This window comes from Lycium barbarum, chromosome 7 (assembly GCF_019175385.1).
Source record: "Lycium barbarum isolate Lr01 chromosome 7, ASM1917538v2, whole genome shotgun sequence".
Lineage (NCBI taxonomy): Eukaryota > Viridiplantae > Streptophyta > Magnoliopsida > Solanales > Solanaceae > Lycium > Lycium barbarum.
Window position 1 is genome coordinate 83,780,811 of NC_083343.1, and position 10,828 is coordinate 83,791,638.

A 10,828-nucleotide genomic window follows, 5' to 3' on the forward strand; every position below is an offset into this window, starting at 1 on the left:
GTCGATCATTGGGGCACGTATACTAATTAACCACACATAAGATATCGTATATACCTTTACTAACACCTTACTTACAAAGTGGCCCCCAATACGATTAAAACTCATCCTGATTCTGTAGCTGTAATATGTCTTCTCTCTCCTTGCGAAGCCGGTCCACCTTATCTCTTGTAATCATTTAGAGTTTCCAACCGTGAGTTTCATATGCTTCTAATTTCCCTCAAGCTATTCTAGTCCCTCATCCTTCTCTTATGTCTGAATTTGTAGGACTTTTAGCACACTTCCCAGGGGGTTACCCATCTTAGTACTACTCTTGCCCAAGCACGCTTAACTTCGGAGTTCTGATGGGATCCGGTGCGTTAGTGCCGGTATGATCGCACCCATCCTATTGCGTGGCCTTTATCACACGACCTAAAAAAAGTTAAAGTTCTAACACATCACAATAAAATTCCTGTAACGCATCTCCCTCCGGATTAGAAAGGTCCCTTACTCTCCTAACCGAGCAAATGCTGGTCTAACCTTCAGAACCCCCAACAATAACCACCAATTAGCACACCCATCTGTCTTCCATTCCTAATTCAAAGATTCCTAGTGGTGGCCAAAAACCTCTTAGTCGCAGTTACCTATAAGTGCTTTGGTTATCGGTTCCTTTAAAACTCGTATTTCTCAACTATTGATGATATCATGCAATAATTGTACACACATAAGAAATTTCAATAAAAGAATCATATACCTGTAGCCGGCCTGTCCGACTCTTGGTCTGGAGGGCTGTAAAGTGAAGTATCCCCTCATCGTCCTCCCGCCATCTATTAGTCTGGCCCTCCTCATCTCCCTCATCCTAATCCGAGGGGTACGAATATCCTGGCAACTCCTGATTTACCGAAGGATAAGATAAAGGGCTAGAGTAATCGGTAACACTCACAGGTATAGCTGCCCTAACATAATGCTCCACTATAGGAGAAACTGGAGGGGTCAACTCTGGTACAGCCTCGGGGGCCTCCTCTACCAGCATCTCATACGAACCCTCAGATGGGTCCATCTCATGACTATCTTTTGTCGAGTCCTCCTCCATGGAAGTCACGGGCTCTGGGGGATCGTCTTGATGTCCTCGGAAGGGTATGTCTCAATAGAATAGCTAGGACTCCTCTTACTCGGTCCTGGGGCCTGGGGTCCCGAATCCACCCTGTGGGCCTTCCTGGCATCCCCACTATTTGAAGCCGATCTCTTCATCTCTTGTCACGCTGCACGTACCTACAGGGAAAGAGGATCAGAAATAATATTTCCTAGACTCTGGCTACATATCACTGTCTACAGACCTCTATGGAATACAAACTATAGAAAAGACAGGACAATGCCCCGTCATACCTGTATATCTACATATCAAGATAGCATACCAAAAAGGGTTGTAACTCCGAGCCAAATGGAGCACTCTGACTGCAGCTGAGGGAAATCTTACTGGTCTGGATCATCTGGCTGACTACTTGATCCTACGAGCATGAACGCAACGTCCATAAGAAAGGACGTCAGTATGAGCAGTGTACTAAGTATGTAAGACATGAATAATAATACAACACGAGTAATAGAACATAACATAAGGTAAGGAGATAACCTGTACATCTGATTGCCTCTTAAGGCAGATATCATGTGTGCCAACTTTAACTTTCATGGTGTGAGCACGATTATTTGATGAATAGCCTTTGTGGCAGTTTGTATGAATGGCCCTTTAGCAGTTTGAATGAATGACCCTTTTGGCTGTTTGAATGAATGACCCTTTTGGCTGTTTGAATGAATGGCCCTTTTGGCTGTGTATGAATGGCCCTTTTGGCTGTTTGAATGAATGGACCTTTTGGTTGTTTGTATAAATGACCCTTTTGGCTTTTTGAATGAATGACCCTTTTGGATATTTGTATGAATGACCCTTTTGGCATGTTTGTATGAATGGCCCTTTTGGCATGCAGATGACAGATATGGACTTTGCGGCTGGATGATCTTTCTTTCGTCAGTAGTGTGGGCTGTGACCCTCGTGGTCGGATATGCCCTTTTGTCTCATGAAAGGTCGAATATGTCCTTACGCTCATTCATTGTGACCCTTTTTGCCTGATATGTCTTTGTCATTCACTCTTTGTGTGACCTTTATGGTCAGATAGTTCTTTGTTGTTCATTCTTTGTATGACCCTTGTGGTCAGATATGTCTTTTCTTGTTCATTTGTTGTATAACCCTTGTGGTCAGATATGTCTTTTCTCATTCATTTTGGTGACCTTTGTTGTTAGATATGTCTTTTTTGTCATATCTATGACCCTCGTGGCCAGATGTGTTCTTTCTATCCATCTTGTGATCCTTGTGGTCGGATGTCATCTTGTTCTATTTATGTGACCCTCGTGGTCAGATGTGCCATTTTTGTCCTCTATAGGCCTCTTAGCTTGATTATTTTGCCCTTGTGGCGCTTCTTCCTTTTTAATATGACCCTTTCTGGCTAAATTGTGCTGCCCTTTTGGCATTTTGTCCATTATATAGTCCTTTTTGGCTATCGAGAAGGATTATCACCCTGATGCCTTCAAGTCTTATGACAATCACCCCGATACCTCTCTCCAGTTCTGTAAGTTGTATTCGTACGAACCTGTACTTGAGGAAAATGGTTAATAGCCATGTCGTCGGTTTTGCTAGCGACTTTAGTAAAAAATAATCTTAAAAGGGATTTACAAAAGAACGGATCATTGTTCGTTCGTTGTAGAAGTAGGCAAACATGCATGTCCCTTTCTAAGGTGGACAAACAAATATGTGTCCCTTTCTAAGCTGGACGAGCAAATATGTCCCTTTTCTAAGGTGGACAAGCGAACATTCATCCCTTTCTAAGGTGGATGAGCACGTAATCATCCCTTTCTAAGGTGGACGAGCAGATTTGTCCCTTTTCTAAGGTGGACAAACAAAAAATCATCCCTTTTTAAGGTGGATGAGCACGTATTCATACCTTTCTAAGGTGGACGAGCAGTTATGTCCCTTTTCTAAGGTGGACAAGCAAACATTCATCCCTTTCTAAAGTGTATGAGCACATATTCATCCCTTTCTAAGGTTATTATTGATTTATTTCACAAAAGATTCTAGTTTTTCACCTACTTCATTCGAAATCCTCCCCACTTCGAAATAGCCTTCGCTTCCCTCTCTGTAATATTTCCACTCTGTAATATTTCCCATGTACTTTTCAATGTTTGAATAAAGAGCTTCAAGTTCTTGTAAGTTTCTTTAAATTCCGCAATTTATTTTCCTTATTATTTTAGCCGATCAATAAGATCCTTTAAACTAAACTTCCAGAATTTTCTAAAGAAAAATTCCCTCAGTTATCTGAAAAATTTAATGTTGATAATGATGATCTTATCGAAAAGATTAACAAACAATTAAAAATTGTTGACACTGCTTTAAGCAAGCCTAAACAAACAAAAACCACTAGTACTAAAACGGTAAAAACTTTAAGTACTAATGAAAAGGAAATTCAAAAATTAACAGGAAGTAGGTGAAAACCTAGAACCTTTTGTGAAAGAAATCAATAAAAAACTTAAAGGAGTAGATTTTAACAGAACTATCCCTAAAGTTTATTATCATTCACAACATTCTGAAGTAAACTCAGAAAGCCCAACTGCTAGTGATATGAATCTACAACAGGAAGAGGAAGAAACAAAAGATGCTCTAGCCATGATTAGGGGCAATAACTTTAAACCCGATCTTAAAACCTTAAATGAAGATTTTAAAAGTCCAAAGAATAAAAAGAATTTAGAATGGTACAAAGATACCTTTGATATCATGACTAGAATTGACCATCAAGAAGAATGGATCAATGATGTAAAAATATGTAAGAATAACATAAAATTCTTCAAATGGCTGGAAATAACAAAGAGAATTCTAAATCAAAAGGGATCTTTATCCATGATGTTTAATAAGTGGCACACAAAGGCCAAAGGAATTGTTGAATCAACTATTCCACCATTAGAAGAAATTTATATTCCAGTAGGAAAAGAAGTAATCACTGCATCTCCTTTCAAACGAGAAGGAACTAACACTGATAGTGATCCTAAAACAAAGGATATCAACAAATTAATCCAGCAGAATAATTATACAAACCAGTTATTACATGTAGTATCAAACCAATTGGTAAAAGATACTAATAAACAGACTGCTCCAACAAAAGCTAGTACTAGCACTAGTTCTAGTATGGAAAAACATCCTACTATTAAACTTCCAGAATTTTCTAAAGAAAAATTCCCTCAGTTGTCTGAAAAATTTAATGTTGATAATGATGATCTTATCGAAAAGATTAACAAACCATTAAAAATTGTTGACACTGCTTTAATCAAGCCTAAACAAACAAAAACCACTAGTACTAAAACGGTAAAAACTTTAAGTACTAATGAAAAGGAAATTAAAAAATTAACAGCTCACCCAAGACATACTGTTAAAAAGAATTATTACAAAAGACCTTCATTCCCAGATGTTCAGTTTGAAGAAGACGGTGACCGACTTCAAACATCACACAGTGGAACAGGTATAACAGAATGGAACATAGATGGTTTAGCAGAAAGCCAAATCTATAAAGTTCTACATGAAATGGGAATGACAATTACTGCCGACAAAATTAAAAATGCAGGAGATAGATATGCTGCCCATTTAATTGTTTCTGGATTCACAGGAATGTTAAAAAATTGGTGGGATAATTATCTAACTGACGATAATAAAGCCCAAATTCTAAATGCAGTAACAATAGGAACAGTATTAAAAATGCAAGGTGAAATGAAAGTAGCTGTTGAAGAAGCAGTAGAAGATGCTTCAGCAACACTAATTTACGGTATTGCTAAACACTTTATTGGAGAACCAAAACTTTTCCAAGATCGTAGTTTAGAGCTTTTAAACAATCTTAAATGCCCCAAATTAGATGATTTTAGGTGGTATAAAGATATGTTTTTAGAAAAAGTCATGATAAGAGAAGATTGCGGTAATGATTTCTGGAAAGAAATATTTATTAGCGGTTTACCTTTTTTGTTCGCCGAAAAGGTTAGAACCAAAACCAAGGATAGGTTTAATGGAAGAATTCCTTATGAAAACCTAACCTATGGTGATATAACTAGCTATGTTAATGTTACAAGCTTAGAACTATGCACAGATCTAAAGCTAAAACATTATCTGAAAAAAGATCCTTTAAATAGTATCAAAGCCAAGTATGAGTGGCTAAGTTCTCATACTATCCTAGGGTTCGTCGAAATCCTGTTATAATCCAGTCATGTTCTTATATTGTTAAGAAGGAAGGTTTACTGTTCATCTTCCTTAGAGCTTAGTAACTTTATTCTCATGGTCTAGATACTGTTAAAACCGTAATCGAGTCCTAGGTGTGAGGTCGACCGATTAATATCCGGCTAAGACGTTGGCAAGCCTGAAACAGCCATAGTTGCCCAAAGGCTAGGAGTGCCGCAAGGGGCCATAGGCATTTGGTGTTCCTGTCCCCAAACACATGGATAGAAAAAAGGTTTAAACAGTTGTGACATTAGGAGAAACAAGTTAAGAAGTTCTAAGAAAGTTAAACAGTAAGCTCTTACTATTTATAACAGAAGAACAAGATAGGATATACAGAAAAAGTAGACATACCCAGATAGGATAGTATCCAAAACAAATACTCTTTTCTGAAAGAAAAAGGATTAAAAATAAAAATGGAAAATTTATTTAATGAAATTTTTGATGATATATTTATCTTATATCCCCAAGAACAAAACCTTAAAGGTTTTAAAAGAATAAATCATTATAATAATTTTAAATGGAAATTCTATTTTCAAAACAGAGATCTATTATTTTACATAATTTTATCCAAAGATGAATGACATTTTAATGCCATAACTCAGCCAAAAGTAGAACCAGAAAGTTCTAATATTGAGCAAGTTATTCAATATCCAGATGGATCTATTGACCTTAAGTTCCTTAGATCCAACTCGGCAAATGAATCATCTTCTGGCAGTCGCATGTCGTACTCTCGACCTTCGACTAGTCAAAGAATGTCTTTTTCAAGACCCTCTTTTAAACCCCCGGAGGAAGTAGGTGAAAACCTAGAACCTTTTGTGAAAGAAATCAATAAAAAACTTAAAGGAGTAGATTTTAACAGAACTATCCCTAAAGTTTATTATCATTCACAACATTCTGAAGTAAACTCAGAAAGCCCAACTGCTAGTGATATGAATCTACAGCAGGAAGAGGAAGAAACAAAAGATGCTCTAGCCATGATTAGGTGCAATAACTTTAAACCAGATCTTAAAACCTTAAATGAAGATTTTAAAAGTCCAAAGAATAAAAAGAATTTAGAATGGTACAAAGATACCTTTGATATCATGACTAGAATTGACCATCAAGAAGAATGGATCAATGATGTAAAAAGATGTAAGAATAACATAAAATTCTTCAAATGGCTGGAAATAACAAAGAGAATTCCAAATCAAAAGGGATCTTTATCCATGATGGTTAATAAGTGGCACACAAAGGCAAAAGGAATTGTTGAATCAACTGTTCCACGATTAGAAGAAATTTATATTCCAGTAGGAAAAGAAGTAATCACTGCATCTCCTTTCAAACGAGAAGGAACTAACACTGATAGTGATCCTAAAACAAAGAAGATCAACAACAATCCAGAAAGGAGTTAGGAAGTTTCTGTCAAGACTTCGGTTTTGAAAAGATCTCTGGTCCTTCCAAATCAAACAGATTAATGGCTAAAAAATCTACTAATTCTAAACCTATTCACAGGAAGAAGAAACTGTAGATAGATCTTTTAAACCAAAAAAAAGGACACCTAAAAGGAGTTCTGGTGATACGTGTTGGACATGTGGCAAAACAGGCCATTGATCCAATGAATGTCGAGTTAATATTAAAAAGAAAAAGAAGATAAATCTTCTCGAAGTTAATGATAAGATAAAACATGAACTCTACACTATTCTAGAAGAAAATGTCAACACATCATCTTCTTCCAGTGAAATTAGTGACATTGAAATTGAATCAGACACTAGTTCCTATGCTTCTGGATCTGAAGATTGTGAATGTACAAAAATTATCTGTACTTGTAGTCAGAATTCAATTAGAGTTATTACTAAGAAATCAAAAGAATTTCTTTTAGATATTATTAATGATTTACCTAGTGACGAAGCTAGAAAAAAAATATTTAATTGAATTAAAAGATCTTCTTTTTAAACAAACAGAAGAGAAATCTTCAATTGAACCCATTAACATGAAAAATGTTATGAACAGGTTTTCTTCAAAAGATAAGAAACCCACTATCCAAGAATTACAAGGAGAATTAATCTCTGTAAAAAAGGAAGTTAAAGATATCAAGTCAAGACTTAATAAAGTCGAAATGGATTATCTAACTGATCAAGTTCTATCCCATAAAAGAGTAACAGAAACTCTTAAAGAAGATAGTGAAGATAACCATTCTGATAAAAGTGACTCTATGGATCATCGTGAAATTGATGAGATTATAGAAACTCCCGAAGATAATAATACAACAGGAAAGACTGTTGCAATTGTTAAATTACAAAGTTGGCATGTTCCTATCACTCTAAAAGTAGGAAACATGACCCTTAATAAATTAGCTTTAATTGATTCAGGAGCAGATAAAAACTGTATCATTGAAGGATTAATACCTACAAAGTATTTAGAGAAAAGTACTTCTAAGTTATACTCCGCCACTGGAGAAAAACTTAAAATCAATTACAAATTATCCAAAGCCCACATTTGCAATGATGGAGTTTGTTTTATTAATAATTTTGTGATTACTCGAGATATAAATGAACAAGACATTTTGGGAACCCCATTTATAACTCAGATAAAATCATATGTAGCCGGTTTAGATGCTATCTATACCAGGATATTAGGAAAGGAAATTAAATTTCCTTATATAAATGCTATTTCTCAAGAAGAAAGTGATTTTGTCAAATCAAAAACTATTTTCAAAATAGGTTTGTTAACCAATCAAATTTCGTACTTAAAAGATGAAATTATGATTAAAAAGATTGAACAAACTTTAAAAAACCCAGTGATAGAAGGGAAAACAACAAGTTTTCAAGAAAAACTTGAAAAAGAAGTTTGTTCAGAATTACCCAGTGCTTTTTGGGAAAGAAAGCGACAAATTGTTGAGTTACCATATATTGATGGATTCAACGAACAGGCTATCCCTACAAAGGCAAGGCCTATTCAGATGAACCATGAATTAATGGAAACTAGTAAAAATGAAATCAATGATCTTCTACAAAAGAAGATAATAAGACCTTCCAGATCCCCTTGGAGTTGTTCAGCGTTTTATGTAAATAAAAATGCCGAAAAAGAAAGAGGATCTCCCAGGTTAGTTATTAATTATAAACCCTTAAACAAGGTGTTACAATGGATTAGGTACCCGATACCTAATAAAAGAGATTTATTAAAAAGAACTTATAAGGCAAATGTCTATAGTAAGTTTGATATGAAATCAGGATTTTGGCAAATTCAAGTTGCTGAAAAAGAAAAATATAAAACTGCATTCAATGTTCCTTTAGGACAGTATGAATGGAACGTAATGCCTTTTGGGTTGAAAAACACCCCTTCAGAATTTCAGAATATTATGAACAATATTTTCAATCCGTATAGCAATATGTCTATTGTCTATATAGATGATGTATTAATATTTTCTGAGGACATTGATTCTCACTTTAAACATTTAAACATTTTCTTTAAAATTGTTAAACATAATGGTTTAGTCGTCAGCGCTAAAAAGATTAAATTGTTTCAAACAACAATAAGGTTTTTAGGACATGATTTATACCAAGGTACTTATAAACCCATTTGTAGAGCCATTGAGTTCTCTTCCAAATTTCCAGATGAAATTCCTGACAAAACCCAGTTACAGAGGTTTTTAGGAAGCCTTAATTATGTTGCAGATTTCATTCCCAACATTAGGAAAATCTGTGAACCCCTTTATAAGCGTCTCAGGAAAAACCCAGTTCCATGGAGTCTAGAGCAAACCAAGACAGTTCAGAAAATAAAGACTGTTGTCCAAAAGCTCCCATGTCTAGGTATTCCAAACCCAGATGCATTTATGATTGTTGAAACCGATGCTTCCAACGAAGGATAAGGTGGAATTCTTAAACAAAGACTCTCCTCAGATTCTTTAGAACAATTAGTTCGTTTTACATCAGGGATCTGGAATCCTGCTCAAAAGAATTATAGTACTGTCAAAAAAGAGATTTTGTCTATAGTACTATGTATTACAAAGTTTCAAGATGATTTGGTAAACAAATAATTTTTATTAAGAGTTGATTGTAAATCAGCAAAAGACATTTTACAAAAAGATGTTAAAAATCTTGTTTCAAAACAGATTTTTGGCAGATGGCAAGCACTGTTATCCAGCTTTGATTTTGAAATAAAATTTATAAAAGGAGATTTAAATTCTTTACCAGATTTTCTTACAAGGGAATATTTACAGGGAAACCATGAGGCCAGGAGGCCCAAACTCACCCTTCCAGAAAAAACCCAACCAAATACGGCCCAATCAGCCAAATAGGTATTCAGCCCTAGCTGAATATCCTAACCCATCACTTAGGCCCATGAGGCCTACATTACCAAATATTAGACCAAATTTAACCATACTCGGTTCTATTCCCAAAACAGAACCAAAATCCCCATTTAAAAGGGACCAAGGCTCATCATCCAATGAACCAGAGGTCCAAACCAGTAAGAGTTACAAAATGAAGGCCCCAGAGACCTTTGCACAAGCAGTTAATCCCAATCTTTCTTCAGCAAAAGAAGAAGAACAACAGCAACCTCCAGAAGAGTTTGACATCATCAGAAAGATCGAGATACCAGTCTTGGCACTTGATAAACAATATGAAAATTGGAAGTTAGCAGATCTACTAAAACCATGCTACACTAATTTTCAGTATGTTGAAACAGATGATCCCATCAAAACCAGAAGATATTTTGAATTCATCTTGACAGACACAGGATCTCTGACTATCGAACATAAATTAAAAGATAAAAATGATCCAGACAGTATTGAATATTCACAATTCACAATTAATAAGGTAATCAGTCCTTTTCAATGGAATGTGAGCCATCTTCACACTCCAATGACCCTATCAGAAGAACATAGACCTCAAGTCTATAATTACTACAACTATGAACAAGCTTGGTACAACTTCATGTATGTACGTCCCAACACCCATACATGGTTCGTAAAATATAGAGAGCAATTTTCCAGGTCCATCATCCCCAGATGGTTTTATGATTGGTGGAAAAGATTTGGTGGCAATGAGCTCACCATGCCCAGAAGTGTCAAAAAACATTATGAAGCCTTCCAAGTAGAACAAGGAATCTCAACTTTACCAGAGCATATTAAATTATGCAAATGTTATGTTAATAAGAGGATATCCTACGTACTCAGTTGGTCCTTTGATATCACTGAAGTACATAGGATTAAACATCTTAGCAAAACCATAAAAATTAAAGGATGGATTCCTAAGGATAAGAAGCAAAAATCAAAACAACCATCAACCAGCAGTAGAACAGGATCAACAGAATCCAAAGTAGATTTAAAGAAAAAGCTACTTCAAGCTTTGAACAGATTAGACGAAGCAGATCCTCTAGAAATTCAAGAATTATTGGATACAGCTTCATCATCAACCAGTGACAATAGGAGATATGCTGGACCCACAAGGAACAGCCCAAGCATATCTTGACTATGATTTAAGATAAATTGCCTCTTCAGAAAAGCGGAAGGCAAGAGTCAAAAAGAGGTTTACCCCTTCAGGTAAAAGACAAGTGGCCGACAACTTTACAAAA

The 10,828-nt window shown here is 35.6% G+C and overlaps 1 pseudogene; it reads right to left on the reverse strand.

The window, feature by feature from the left end:
- Positions 1-260: 260 nt before the first annotated feature.
- Positions 261-379, reverse strand: LOC132604841 (5S ribosomal RNA; annotated as a pseudogene).
- Positions 380-10,828: the final 10,449 nt, after the last annotated feature.